We start from the raw sequence: 15,290 nt of genomic DNA on the forward strand, positions 1-15,290 counted from the left end.
GACTCCTTGGGAGCAGATGGGGTCTCTGGGCCTCCTTCTGTCTCTGTAGCCACTGTGGCCCCCGCTCTTTGCTGCTACTCTTTGCCCCCCCCCAGATGTTCTGACTTTCAGCCGGAAGGGCCTGGCAAGTGGGGACACGTGCCATGGCTTGGCCCCCGGGGCAGCTCGAGGGCAGGAGAGCTGGGACCTCGGAGTCTGGGCAGGGGAAGCGGGGAGGGGGTGCCCCCCCATGGAGCACGGGCTGATTGCCCGCTTGTTAGGCGTGTGGTGGGTACGGAGGCCCTGCTTGGGGACAGACTGAGGAGCCCGCTGCTTCTAAGCTTTCCCCATCTTCCACCTGGGTGCCCTCCTGCCCGCTCCTGGTGACTACCATGGCCTGTGCCCGGTGGCCAGACCTTAAGACCCATGCGCCTTCCCGCCCCTACACGCACCTGCTGTTTACATATTGTCCCAATGATTGTTGGCTCCCTGAGGGATGTATGTGTATCACTATCTCCAGTAAGCCGGCATCCAGCAGGTGTTTAATAAGCGTATGGGTGATTGAAATCTTGGTCCTCCTGCCTCCTTACTTGGGGACTTTGGACCAGGGGAAGGGCAGCCCAGGCTCCCCCTTTTTAAAAAATTATAACTTTTTATTGACAGAGCCCATGCCAGGGTAATTTTTTACAGCATTATCCCTTGCACTCACTTCTGTTCCGACTTTTCCCCTCCCTCCCTCCACCTCCTCCCCCAGATGGCAAGCAGTCCTAGACATGTTAAAGAGGTTACAGTATATCCCAGATCCAATCTATGTGTGCAGAACCGAACAGTTCTCTTGTTGCACAGGGAGAATTGGATTCAGAAGGTAAAAATAACCCGGGAAGAAAAACAAAAATGCAAACAGTTTACATTCATTTCCCAGTGTTTTTTCTTTGGGTGTAGCTGCTTCTGTCCATCATTGATCAACTGAAACTGAGTTAGGTGTCTTTGTCAAAGAAATCCGCTTCCATCAGAATCATCCTCATACAGTATCGTTGTTGACGTATATAATGAGCTCCTGGTTCTGTTCACTTCCCTCAGCATCAGTTCCTGTGAGTCTCTCCAGGCCTCTCTGTATTCCTCCTGCTGCTCATTTCTCACAGAACAATGATGTCCCACACCATTCACATCCCGTAGCTTACTTAGCCCCCAACCCCCCCCCCACCATGGGCGTCCGCTCAGTTTCCAGTTTCTGGCCACTGCACAAAGGGCCGCCAGGCTCCCCTTGACATTGATGTGGATCCTTCCAGAGCAGCAGGCTCTGGTCCCACAATGCCCCTCTTCTCTCTGGTCTGGATTTCTGCAGCTTCCCACGGGAACCACTGCTGCCTGTCACCCGCCCAGCGGCCGGGGGCAGATTCATCTCCTGAAACACATCCCCCTGCGCTCCCCGGCTCAAACACCTGCTGGGCCCCCCGTGAAGGCGACCTTGGCGCTCGGGGCTCCGGGACATGGCACCGCGGGTGGGGGAGGGCCCGAGGGGGCCCTGCCATGGGGCGTCCAGGCCTTTCCTCTGCCAGGCCCCCCCATCTCTCCTCGGCGCCAGCCTGGCCTGGGTTTCCTAGTCTCTGTAGCCCAGTGACCAACACAGGTGCATAATAAAAGCTAATTAGATGGAATTAAAAGAAAGGGCTAGGAGAAGGAGCGGGGTTGGAGGTGCATGCGGGACGCCGGTGTCACATGGAGGGCTTCTTACCTGCCATCCCACCCCACTTCCTTCCCCCAAAGGGGAAGCTGAGGCTCAGAGGGGCGGCTCCTTTCCCAGAGGGGTCCGGGCTCTAGTCTGAAGGAGGGAGCAGGATTCGGCCCGAAAGGCTCCAAGGGCAAGGCCCCGGCACAACAGACACGACTTCCTGGTGCTGTGCCGGCTGGCGCCCGGGAGGCCCTACACACCTGGTCCTTGACTCCCTCTGCCCCATCCCCCAGCCTGGGGACCTCCAGCAAAGGGGAAGGGAGACTCGGCCAGCCCCTACCATTCGCCAGGCAGTGTATGGTGATTCGGCCAGCCCCTACTGTGCACTGGGCACTGTGTGCCAACTCAGCCAGCCCCTACTGTGTGCCAGGTGCCATGTGAAGGATTTTGCTGGGTGAGTTTTTGTTTTCAAAGGATCCAACATCCTCTGCTCACTTGCCCTCTGGCAGGAGGGGGGGGGGAAGGAGGGAGACAAAAACAGGGAAGGTGAGGATTTGTGGTTGAATGTCAACAATTCTCCTTGTGAATGTTTTGAAAATAAAAAGCTGAAAAGGAGGCGGAAAGCGGCAGCATCTGTGGTTGGAAGAGCCAGCACTGCCTCCTGGGCCTCCGCCACCTCGCTCCCCCCCTCGCAGCCGGGAGGTGTTTGGGCAGACTCGTCCAAGGGCCGGGCTCCCATTTCCTAGATCTTTGGGGCATTGTTGCTGCTGGAGTTGGGCAGTGGGGGAGAGGAGACAGGCCTGGGGTCGGGAGGACTGTGTGAATCCTGCCCCAGACACCCCTGGCGCCTGAGCCTAAGCAAGTGACTCAGTTTCTTCACTTGTAAAGTGAGGGAGTCCCTGGCAGCTCCTGAAGGCTAAGGTGGTTTAATTTTTCTGAGACTCAGTTTCTCCTTCTGTCAAATAGAAACGATGATCCCAGACCCTCACGTCCTTCTAGAATTTAAAGTTTGTACTTCCCCCTGGTCAGCCCAAGAGAAGCCCAGAACAAGCTGTGCTGTCTCCATTCTACAGATAAGGCAACTGAGGCTCATGGTGGCTCCCTCGGTGCCGAGGCCACTGGTCCTTGGCATTGTCCGCTGCTCAAAGAGACCGCGGTGTGGGGAGGGGCTGGGGGTGGTGCAGGGGTCAAAGGGGGACCAGAGCCTGCGCATCTAGGATATGGGTGCCCTGCCCTGCCCCCACCGCCCTGAGGTGGGGGCGAACGTCCCAGGAAGGGGGCCTTGTGGAAGGCGCCCACCACTGGTTACAGCTGAGCCCCCTCACTCTCCCTTGCCTTTGCCCCCTCCTCCTCCCGCCCCCCGACTGCCGCCATCCCCTCACCCAGCGGGACGACTTCTGTTCCTCCTTCCGTGGCCTCCCTCCCTCCCTGCCTCCCTCCCAGCTGCCGCCAAGGTCACTGCGGCCTGGGAACCGAGCTGCCCGGGCCCTGTTTGGACACATTGTGGAATCCTGGCGCTACAAAGCCGCCCTCCCAGGAGACTCAGGGTCGCAGCAGGGGCCCAGCCCCCGGGTTGCGCTGACTCTCCGATTGGCCTTGGCAAGGGGCCCTCCCCCCAGAGCCTCAGTTTCCTCATCTGCCGAGTGAAAGGCCATGTTGGCTGACTCAGGGCACTGCCCTTGTCCCCCTCCCCCTTCAGAGGCTCCTTTAGCCCTAGTCGGGGACTCTGGGGGCCCCCAGGTTCTGTCCCTGGGTGAGCTCATCTGTGCTGCCGACCCCTGGGCGGAGAGAGCCAGCCCTGGCCTTTGTCTTCACTGCCAGGGTGTCCAGGGAGCGTTTCAACCCCACTGAATCCATCATCCCTCCCAGAGCCTCCCTGTTCTTGGGGAGGGCACTGCCACTCTGCCGGGCGCCCAGGGGCAGGCTCGAGGCGTTTCTTGGCAGAGACCCTGGAGCTGCTCCCTCTTCCTTCTCGAGTCATTTGACGGGCAAGGAAACTGAGGCAAACAGGGTTCAATGACTCACCCAGAGTCGCACCCTAGTAAGTGTCCGAGGCCAGATTTGAAGTCGGGGGCCTCTGGCACCCGGTGCTGCCTCCGGGGCCCACCCGCTGCCCGTCGGACACACTGATTCTGGCGAGCTGCCCCAGGCCACGGTGCTGAGCTCCGACCCGGTGCCCCCTTCGCAGCCCACGGGCCTCAGGGGCCCGACAGGCTGTCCCCGCGCTTCCCTCGGGCGTCACGTGGCGGCTCCTCGCCCGAGGGACAGGACGGCCGCTCCTCGCCTGGCTCCAGGCCGGGCACTCCGGGGCCTCCCGGCCAGCTTCGGCCCGCGATCGAATGCCCAGCCCCCAGCTGAACTCCGGGAGGGTGATCCCCGGCCGGGACGCTCACCCGCCCCCTCCCTTTGCAGAGGGCAGCGTTCAGGCGGCCTGAGAGGGGGTTTCGGCTGCTGCCCTGGCTGGGAAAGGGAGCTCGGGGGTTAGAGCCCGTTCCTCCTCCTGCTGACCTTGCCTCCCCCAGTCTCACTATCCTTGTCTGTGAAATGGGCACCCGGCTCTCAGGGTAACAGGAGGACCCGATGAAGTCCTTTATCCAAAGCGTCTGTAAGCTTGGGAGGGCTTGGGAGCGCGAGCCACGCTCCCACGTCACAGAGTCCTGGGGGTGGCTCTCCTGGCCCCCAAGTGGAAGAGTACCCTCCCCTACAGTGAGGCGCCCCCAACAAGGGCCCCCCACACACACACACACTCAGGGCCGGCCTCCAACAGGAGCCCAGGCCCAGACTGGCTTAGATCGGGGGCAACATCCCCAGGCCCAGATTCAGACTCAGGCCCAGGCCCGGGAGCACCAGGCCCAGACTGGCTTAGAACGGGGCCGGCCTCCCCAGGCCGAGTCAGGCTCAGCCTCAGACCCAGGCCCGGGACCACCAGGCTTACATTGGTCTCCACATGGGGCTGATGTCCCCAGGCCGAGTCAGGCTCAGCCTCAGGCCTAGACCCACAACCACCAGGCCCAGACTGGCCTCTCGCACAGGGCCAACATCCCCAGGCCCAGATTCAGACTCAGGCCCAGGCCCGGGAGCACCAGGCCCAGACTGGCTTAGAACGGGGCTGGCCTCCCCAGGCCTGCGACCACCAGGCCCAGACTGGCCTCTCACACAGGGCCAACATCCCCGGGCCCAGATTCAGACTCAGGCCCAGGCCCGGGAGCACCAGGCCCTGGGCTTGGACTCGGCTCGGGCTCCTTCAGGCCCCAGGCCCAGAACCTGCCTCCGCTGCCCCCACTGTCTGGGCCCCAGCTCGGCCGTGTAGCAGGAAGCTGCTGTTGCTGCCGCCATCGCTGTTTAGAGGAGGCCTTTAATGGAGCCTTCGAGCCCAGGCATTAGTGGCTCCAGTGTGCGTAGCTGGGGGTCCCAGCCCCCAGCCCCCCCCCCAACCTCCCAGATTTCCCCAAGGGAAGAAGGGCCGCCTCCAAATCTGGGTTCTCCGGCCCCGCCCACCTCGGGGGCTTTGCCCTCTGAGCCTCGGTTTCCCATCTGGGCCATGAATGCAGAGAGGTTGGGGGGGGGGGTCCTGCCAGCTGAGGCTCCAGCCCGGGCAGCCCCAGCGGGGGGAAGGGGGACCTGGCTTCCTGCCAGCTCCTGCCTCCTGTCCCAGGCTGGCTCCTGGGGGGGGGGGGGGGGGGGCGGCTTCCTGATCCAAACATGCTCAAGGTTACTTTTCTCACTCCTCCACCCAGGAGACATAACATTGTCTTCCCTCGTTTCTCACGGCCTCCCTATCAGCAGCAGGAGGCCCGCGCCATGGGAACGCTCCCTGACTGAGGCCCTTCCCGGCCCCCCCGCCACGCCAAGGGTGCAAAGCCATGGTGCTCTCAGGGAAGAAACAGCCCTCCCCAAGAACTCCGGGGAGAGGCCCCCCTCTGTGCAAACCACCCCCTCTCAGGGCATTTCTGGTAGCTGCTGCACCCCCAGATCCGGGGGGGCCGGGCTGAGATGCTGGCCTGGATCTGGGGGGCTGGGCCAAAATGCTGACCCAGATCTGGGGGGGCTGGGCCGAGATGCTGGCCCATGGGGACAGTGTGCATTTGTGTGGTCTGACCAGAGCAAGGGCAAGGACTGGGAGTCTAGGGGCCTTACCCCCCAACTGTCTGGGTGATGTTGGAGCCATCTTGGCCCCTACCAGAGCTAAAGGGGCTGAGGGCACTGAATCAGGTTGGGGACGTGAGGAGCCACCACCCCCGGCCACCGGGGCACGATGGTCCAAGAGTCGGGGAGCTCAGCTCACCCCTGATCGGGCCCAGCACAAAGCCCCACTGAGGGGCTCCTCTCCTCTGCTGGGCCAAGGGCCAATCAAGGCACCAGGTGGTCTCCAAGGTCTCCTCCAGCCCTGGTATCTGGGACTCCCCTCTGGGAGGCCCAGAAAGGCTCAGGTTCCCTGGGACCGACCAGCCTCGTCAGGGCCGGGAGATCCCTTAGTGTCAGAGCCCACGGGAACTTCAGACTGGAGAATTCCTGAGCTGGGAGAGAGCTCGCAGTCAGGAGGGACCCCAGAGCAGAGGAAACCCCAGAATAGAATTCTGGAGCCCCGAGGGCCTCAGAACCGAGAATTCTTGAAATAGAGGGGCCTGCAGGGTCCCAAGAGAGAGTTCCTAGCTAGGAAGGGATGGAAAACAGAGCAAGCCAAGCAGAGAGCATCTGAGGGGAGAGAAGCCTTAGAACAGAGAACCCTTAGAACAGAGAACCCATGCAGGGTCAGAGCTGGAAAGAGCCTGAGGGCGCAGGAGTGTAACCCACGAGCAGAGCCGGCCCCAAAGGGCCTTCTGGGCCCTGCGCCAAGACCCGGAGGTCCAGGGGCCACACAGGCCATCCTCGCTCTTGGGACTCCATAGGAGATGGCTTCTTGGCACCATCTATCCAGTCCTTCCCAAGCGCCCGCACCAGGGCAGGGCCGGTCCCTCTTGATGGGGATGGCTGCAGAATTAGCCCTTTTTTTTCTAAGTGATTTTTGCCTAGACTTCAGTCAGCTGAGCCCGACATTGATTTCCTGGGCCCCTGGTTGCTAGGGAACATCAGAAGGACCCCAGGAGCAGCCAATGATGTCCTGGGCCCCCGGTTGCTAGGGGAACCCCAGGAACAGCCAATGATTTCCTGGGTTCCCAGTTGCTAAGAGAACATTAGAAGGACCCCGGGAGCATCCAATGATTTCCTGGGCTCTCGGTTGCTAAGGGAACACCTCAGGAGCAGCCAATGATTTCCTGGGCTCCCGGTTGCTAGGGAACATTAGAAGGACCCTGGGAGCAGCCAATGATTCCCTGGTTGCTAGGGAACATCAGAAGACCCCCCAGGAGATGCCAGAGGCCAGAGGCAGTGCCCAGTCTGGGAGCACAATTTGGCTGGGCCTTGTGGGCTGGGGCCGGCAGGTGAGAGCACCTTCCTCCCAGTTTCCACTGCAGACTGAGCTGAGGGGAGACCCAGGCATCAGGGAGAGAAATGGAAGCTCAGAGGGTCACAGTCACCACAAATCCCTCCCCGCCTGTGCCAAGGAGCTCACAGCCATTGCAGGTCTGAGGCCCATTGACCTTGGCTCTTCCTGGACGCCAGCGTCACACTCACCATGTCCCCCACGGGCCACCTTTCACTCCAGCCAATCAGCCAGATTCTGGGCCAGCTAATGAGACGAGCATTGAGGGGCTATCTTTGTATCTTTCCTGCACAGATAACCTCAGAAAGGCTTGACCAAATGCTTGGCTGAAGTCTGGCTAAATTAAGCCACTGCCATCGCCCTGAGTGACTTAACCTGGCATGCTGGCGGCACTTGGAGATCACTGCAGTCACTCAGCGAGCCCAACCCTAACCCTAAATTCGCGCCCAACCCTAACCCTAATCCTAAATTTGCGCCTCCTGAACCCTAACATGACTTCAATCCCAAACCTAACCCTAACACCAACCCTAACCCTAAATGCTCCCACCTCAGTTGTGAACGAATCCAACCATTTTGGAGAGTAGTTTGGAACTATGCTCAAAAAGTTATCAAACTGTGCATACCCTTTGATCCAGCAGTGTTACTACTGGACTTATATCCCAAAGAGATTATAAAGAAGGGAAAGGGACCTGTATGTGCACGAATGTTTGTGGCAGCCCTTTTTGTAGTGGCTAGAAACTGGAAACTGAATGGATGCCATCAGTTGGAGAATGGCTGAATAAATTGTGGTATATGAATGTTATGGAATATTATTGTTCAGTAAGAAATGATCAGCAGGATGATTTCAGAAAGGCCTGGAGAGACTTACACGAACTGGTGCTGAGTGAAATGAGCAGGACCAGGAGATCATTCTATACTTCAACAACAATACTATATGATGACCAGTTCTGATGGATCAGGCCATCCTCAGCAACGAGATCAACCAAATCATTTCCAATGGAGCAGTAATGAACTGAACCAGCTACGCCCAGAGAAAGAACTCTGGGAGATGACTAAAAACCATTACATTGAATTCCCAATCCCTATATTTATGCCCACCTGCATTTTTTATTTCCTTCACAAGCTAATTGTACAATATTTCAGAGTCTGATTCTTTTTGTACAGCAAAATAACGTTTTGGTCATGTATACTTATTGTGTATCTAATTTATATTTTAATATATTTAACATCTATTGGTCATCCTGCCATCTGGGGGAGGGGGTGGGGAGGTAAGAGGGGAAAAATTGGAACAAGAGGTTTGGCAATTGTTAATGCTGTAAAGTTATCCATGCATATAACCTGTAAATAAAAGGCTATTAAATTTTTAAAAAATAAATAAATAAATAAATGCTCCCACCTCCCGACTCCCACGCTAACTCCTGACTCCCAACCCTAACCCTAACCCAACTCCATGCAGGGGGAGTGTCTACAATGCCACCAAAAAGGAGGTCACACTGGTTGCTCATGAGATCATCTTCCTTTGGCAGAAAATGGGGTCTTCGTTTCCCCCTTCATCCCTGACTCCTGCAAGTTTGGGCTCTAATAGTTCCTGATTGTTCTTGTCCTTCCTCATTTCTGCCTCTTCCTCGTGGCCCCCCTCACAGGAAGTCTTGTCTGATGAGCCTGCTGGAGATTACACTGGGGTTTCCTCCTGGCTGCCAATCACAGCTTAGGGAGGACCCGGATCAGCTAGAGAGTGTCCAGAGAAAGTGACCGGGGGGGGGGGGGGATTTGAGATATTTAGCTCAGAGAGGAGCATTTTATGGGGAGAGAGACAATAGAGTGATGGTCAGAATTCAAGGGGCTGCAGAGGGAGGAGGGAGAGCCCCAGGGCAGAACGGAGAACAGACATGGAGATGCCATAGAGTTAAACTCAATAGAGACAGGTCTGTCCAAAATGTAAGAGCGCGTCAGGCAGGGGGTGGGCTCCCTCTCAGGGGACTCTGCAAAGCACCTGTGGGCTACACCCAAGGTATGGGCTACTTTGCTTGACCCTGGTAGGCCTGGAATGGGACAATCAGTGAATGACCCTGCTTACTCCCTCTTGGTTTGCCAGGGCCTTGCCACTGGGTCAATTGGTGCCCCTGATGTCCTGAAGCCAACTTAACCTGTCTTCCTATTTTCGAGACCCAGGCTAGAGCCTTTGGTCCCACGGCACCACCAAAACCTCCTCTCTGGGTATTGTCTTTCCATTTGGAAGATGGTAACTTTGAGAGCGGGGAAGCCGGCCCCGCTTCTCCATCTGTATTTCCAAGTTTTCAAAGCCCTTTTCCCTTGTGGCCGTAAAGCTGCCCTTCCCCAAGAGTATGAGCACCTCTTGGTTCCTGTGTCCCAGCTCAGACTTGGGGCTTCTCACCAGTAGGAACTTCATAAGAACTGTGGAGTCTGCCACAGCCCACCCCTCCCAGGCTCCATCCCCCACAATGGGATGTTTGGGGCCCAAGACCTTCAGTCTAATAGCAGTCCTTCCTGTATGGGGGCTAATGAACAGGATGACTCCAGGGGACTTTGGGGTCTCACATCCTATCGCTTCCTGGGTGACTTCCCTGCTTTAGGCCTGTTTCTTCTTATCTCAAATTGAGGTAATGCTAAGAGGCACAGTAACCATTGCCCAAGGTCGTTGGGAGCAGAGGAAAAAACTATGTGCAACATTGTTTGTAAATTTGAAACTCTGGAGAAGAGATGTAGCAGCTTCTGTACCCTGGCACAGCTCCCTCCTTTCACTGAATGTATCTCCTGTGGGCTGGTGGGCCCCTGGAATCTCCCTCCCATCTGCCCTGAGAACAATGATGGGAGACAGCAGCACAACTCCTACCCACGGCTTTGTAGCCATCTCCGTTCCTCTGAGATACTTGTGGGCACACGCTGCCAAGGAGGCCAAGGCCGAGGCTGGCGTCAGCCTCCACCAGAACCCAACTGCCCCCCAAGAAGCGCCAGCCAGCCTCCTCTGGGTGAGGTACCCTGATCCTAAAAGGGTAAAAAGTGGACCTGTCAGTCCTAAATCATCCCCCCTTCTAGGGAAATAGATCTTCATCAAAGGGAAATGTTGGGGTGGTGCACCAGGGGGTCAGGAAGCCTAGGCTTGCCATTCAGCCCAACACATTTGACAGCTGAGGAAACAGGTTCAGAGAAAAGAAGGGACCCTGATTTCAAAGTCAGCACTCTAACCACCATGCTGTGCTGCTGTCTCTGGTCCTGGGTTTTAGTTTAAGCTCTTTCCCCTCTGAGGACCTCAGCTCCTCCTTTATAAAGTGGGGCTGGTCTCTGTCCCTTAAGGATCTGTTCAGAATGCATGAAACACCCTTGGTGGTCTCAGCAGCGTGCATGGGATCAGTTGTCATCTGTTGATTCTGCCCCAACCTCTCTGCTGACCTCCAGTCTCGCATCTCCCACTGCCTTTCAGGAATCTTGAATTGGACATCCAGTGGACCTTAACATGTCCAAAACAGGACGCATTTTCTTTCCCCTTAAACCCTTCCCCACCCAACTTCCCTATGACTATTGGGATCAATATCTTTCTCCCAGTCCTCCAGGCTTTCAAAGTAGGAGTTACTCTGGACTCCTCACTCAAACCCTCCAGATCCAATATGGTGCCAAGACCTGTAGCATCATTCTACAGCTGCACCATCTCTGGTCGGTTTCACCTCTGCATCATCTCTGGTCAGTTTCACCTCTGCATCATCTCTGGTCAGTTTCACCTCTGCACCATCTCTGGTCAGTTTCACCTCTGCACCATCTCTGGTCAGTTTCACCTCTGCACCATCTCTGGTCAGTTTCACCTCTGCACCATCTCTGGTCGGTTTCACCTCTGCATCATCTCTGGTCAGTTTCACCTCTGCACCATCTCTGGTCAGTTTCACCTCTGCACCATCTCTGGTCGGTTTCACCTCTGGTAGATTTCACTGTGCCCTTTTCTCCACTTTCTTGGCCCCCACCCTAGTAGAGACCTTACCTCCTACCTAGACTATTGCAGTAACAATGTTGAAGAGGAGGGTCTGTTCCTCAGTCTCTCCCCACCCTACTCCATCCTCCATTCGGCCACCAAAATGATCTTCCTAAAACAAAGGTCCAAGCATATCACCCCCTACTCGGTGACTCCTCTAGGATCAAGTACAAAATGCTTTTTAGCATCCAAAACCCTTCACAATCTGGCTTCTTCCTAGCTTCCAGTCTTTTCATACTCTGTGGACTATTCTACTCTGGCCTTCCTAGTGTTAACTATCACAGGACTCTATCCCCTGACTCCCCACCTTTGCACTGGCGTGCTCTGTGGCTACTATGTTCTTTCCCCTCCTCTTTGCTTTTTGGCTTCTCTGACAGCCTTCTAAACTTAGTTCAAATCCCACTTTCTGCAAAAGGATTTTCCTGGTCCCCTCACCCTAACTCCCAATGCCCTGCTTGTGCTTTTCCTCTGAAATTGCCTTCTATTGACTGTTGATATAGCCTGTGTGGACCAAGTTGTTTGCATAATGTCTCCCCTTTAGACTGTGTTCCTTTGGGACAGGAGTGTTTTTAATTTTCTTTGCATGCTAAACTCTTAGTCCAGTGTTGGGCATGTAGCAGGCACCCAATAAATGCTTATTGATGGAGTAACTGATGGAACTAAGCTGAGCTGGGTCTAGACCCACTTGGATCTGGGACTAAACCTGGGCTGGAGCTGAGCTGACAGGTACAGAGGATGGGCAGTGGCTGCCCATCAAGGATTTCAGCCTCTCAGGAAAAGACTGGAGACTAGCTGTTCTTCGCCTGTTACCAGTTCTGTACATGGTTATCTCAGTTCTGTTTGGTCCTGTATCGCAACCTCCCTTGTAGCACAATGTGCTTCTGTCTCTGGAGTTCTGTGTTGGAAGCTGGAACATTCTTGGGAGAGGTAGAACAAATCATAAGAACAACATCCTTTATTTTTAAAAATAATATCCCCCCAGTTCCGTGTTAAAATAGTTTTGAATTCCAAATTAGAACCATTCCTAATGCCCCCCCCCCCCGCCCTGCTCTGCCCCAGAGAACAATCCGATATAGGTTATACATGAAAGGTACCCTTCAAATACAGCACAGTTTGGATAGTCTCTGTCAGTGTCCAGGAGTTCAGCCTCATCTTTGAAGTCCTGCCTGACCAGAGATGGTGACATAAGCCTTGAAAGATGGAGAAAGAGTGTCCAGAAACTAGAGACTGAGTGGATGCCCCTCAATTGGAGAATGGCTGAAGGAATTGTGATATATGAATATTATGGAATATTATTGTTCTGTAAGAAATGACCAGCAGGAGGATTTCAGAGAGGCCTGGAGAGAAAGGCCTCAATTTCCTCATCTGTAATTTAAGTATATGGACTTCCCAGCTCTGAACTGAAGGTTCTTATGAGTCTAACTCACAGAACCCTGTCCTCCTTTTGATCAATACCCCACAGTATGACCAGCCTGGGAGCAAATCCCATGTCCCCTAATTTACAGCCCAGGGTCATTCCCATGACATCATGGCTTGCTCCTGACAAAAGGGTGATAAAGATCTTCTCAGGCCACGTCTGACTTGAAAATTCACCCCGGCTACCCTCATGAGCCTCGGGCATAGTGCTGGGCACAGAATAGACAGTTGCTACTTAATAAATCCTGTGGCAAAGCACTGATTGACCTCCTGCCCAATTAGGGGCTGCCTGAGTGCTCTGGGGATGTGATGATGATGATTTGCTCTGCAGACTAGATACTGAACAGATGTGTGCTGCATTTGACCCACAAGAGTCAGACGTGGGAAGGGATAGGGCCGAGGACCCCAGCCGCACCTGGAGGGACACCAGCCTGTTGAGGATGACAGAGAGACTGCTGACAGACCTGGGCAGGGGGGATAAAAGGGCAAAACGCCTAGGGAGAAATGGAGCAGCCTCAAAGAAAGGGGTAGGACTGGGAGCCTGGCTAGAGAATGGGCCTGAAGGTGGGGGCCCTGATGATACACTAGAGGGGGAAGAAAGGGACCAAAAAGGGAAAGACTGTGTAGTCCCCAAGGGTGCAGTGAGAGTGAGCAGGCAGAGGGACCCAAGCAGTGAGACTTTTGGAAAGGTGGCCAGATCTGAGCCTGTGTGGATCTAAGTGGGGACGTGATGGAACCAGGGCTAATCCTCCCAGGGCCCCCTAACCAACACGCCTCCATTCAGGGCTTACAAGGTGCCAGCTAAGGGCATGGGGGAGGTTTGGAGAGCCAGACATTCTCCTCTGAGGGGATAGAGAGATGGCCTTGATGTCAGCAGTGGGGGGGGGGGGAGGCAGGGGATGAGATCAGGAAAGGAGGGCCCCAGGATCCAGAGGCCTGGGGGGGACCTCCTGAGAGGGAGCAGATACAGCCCCTTCCAGGTCATTAGCTACCCCTCCCACCTGCTGTGTCACATACACTTGTGTCCTTCCACCCTGGACCACAGGGATCGCCCCTATCCAACTCGGCAGTTGGCTGTTTCCGGCACAGATGCAGTTGGCTTTGCAGCAGCCCATGGTGAGGGGGATTCTAGCAGTCCCGTCAGAGCCCAGAGTCGGGGTGCTCTGCCCCCTTCAAGGCTCAGCTCCAGTGCCTGATTCCCCCCAGTGCTGCTCCCCCCAAAATGTGTATTTCTTTTCTGTGGGGGGTTTTGACCCTTCCCTTGTGCACAGCTCATATTACTTCCTTTCTTTCTCCCCTTAGGACTGCTATTTGTGGCTGTCCCTGGGAGTAGTTCATTTAAAACATTCATTGAATTGAATTGCATTGAATTCACCTGAATCTCAGAGGGCTCAAGGCTCAGAGATAGCTAGAGATGCAATGAAGTTCACGTTTTTGGAGCAGTTTGGTGTTCATAAAGTCCTTCTGGAGAGATCATTACCCTATTTTACAGATGAAGAAATTGAGAGAGTAATGAGGTGATAAGTCCAAGATTATACTACCTGGGGGTTCTGAACTGGGATTCAAACTGAGGTTTTTTGACTCCACATTTATTTCTATTTAATTTTTAAAAAAATAATACTTTTTTATTTTTTAAATACATGCAAAGATGTTTTCATGATTCACCCTTGCAAATCCATTTGTCCAAATTTTTCTCCCTCCCTTCCTTCCACTCCCATAGACAGCAAATAATCCAATATCTGTTAAACATGCAGTTCTTCTATACATATTTCCACAATTTTCATGTTGCACAAGAAATGTCCAATTCAAAAGGGGAAAACTGAGAAAGAAACAAGCAAACGACAACAAAGGTGAAAAACCTATGTTGTGATCCACACTCAATCTCCATGTTCTTTCTCTGGATGGAGATGATTCTCTCCAACACAAGTCTGTTGGAACTGGCCTGAATCATCTCATTATTGAAGAGGGCCATGTCCATCAGAATTGGGATTCATATAATCTAGTTGTTGCCGTGTACAATGACCTCCTGGTCCTGCTCATTTCACTCAGCATCAGTTCGTGTAAGTCTCTCCAGGCCTTTCTGAAATTATCCTGTTGGTCATTTCTTACAGAACAGTAATATTCCATAATATTCATATACCACAACTTATTCAGCCATTCTCCAGTTGATGGGCAGCCACTCAGTTTCCAGTTTCTAGCCACTACAAAGAGGGCTGCCACAAACATTTGTGCACATACAGGTCCCTTTCCCTTCTTTATGATCTCTTTGGGATATAAGCCCAGTAGTAGCACTGCTGGGTCAAAGGGGACGCACAGTTGGCTAGCCCTTTGGGCAGAGTTCCATGTTGTTCTCCAGAATGGCTGGATCATCGCCTCCAAGGTTAGCATACTCTCTGCTACATAAAGAAAATTATAGAACCTCCTATCTCATGCTGGGAGGGTCCCCAGAGTATCTCCAGCATCACGACCAGTCCCATAAAGCAGGCTTGTCACCTCCTGGAGTTGGGGACCTTCTACAGGGAGGAAGATTCTCACAGCTCCTGAGACGGTCAGATCTCCTTGGGGAACCCTGCTGGCTCCTGTGCCAGACTCAGGCCCTGGGGCTTTATACGCTTACACACTCACACACACACACACACAGACTTGCTCAAACCTGCATCGGTAACTGGACAGGGGCCAGCTCTCCAAGGCCTTGAATCAGTGATTAGGCATGGAGAGGTATGTGAGCGCCCTCTGGCCCTGGGAAGACTTCCCTGTTGGGGTGGCTTACCCCCTCCCACCCCCCAACACACACACACACACACACACACACACACACA

The sequence above is a fragment of the Sarcophilus harrisii genome, chromosome 2 (genome assembly GCF_902635505.1).
Source record: "Sarcophilus harrisii chromosome 2, mSarHar1.11, whole genome shotgun sequence".
In the NCBI taxonomy this organism is placed as follows: Eukaryota; Metazoa; Chordata; class Mammalia; order Dasyuromorphia; family Dasyuridae; genus Sarcophilus; species Sarcophilus harrisii.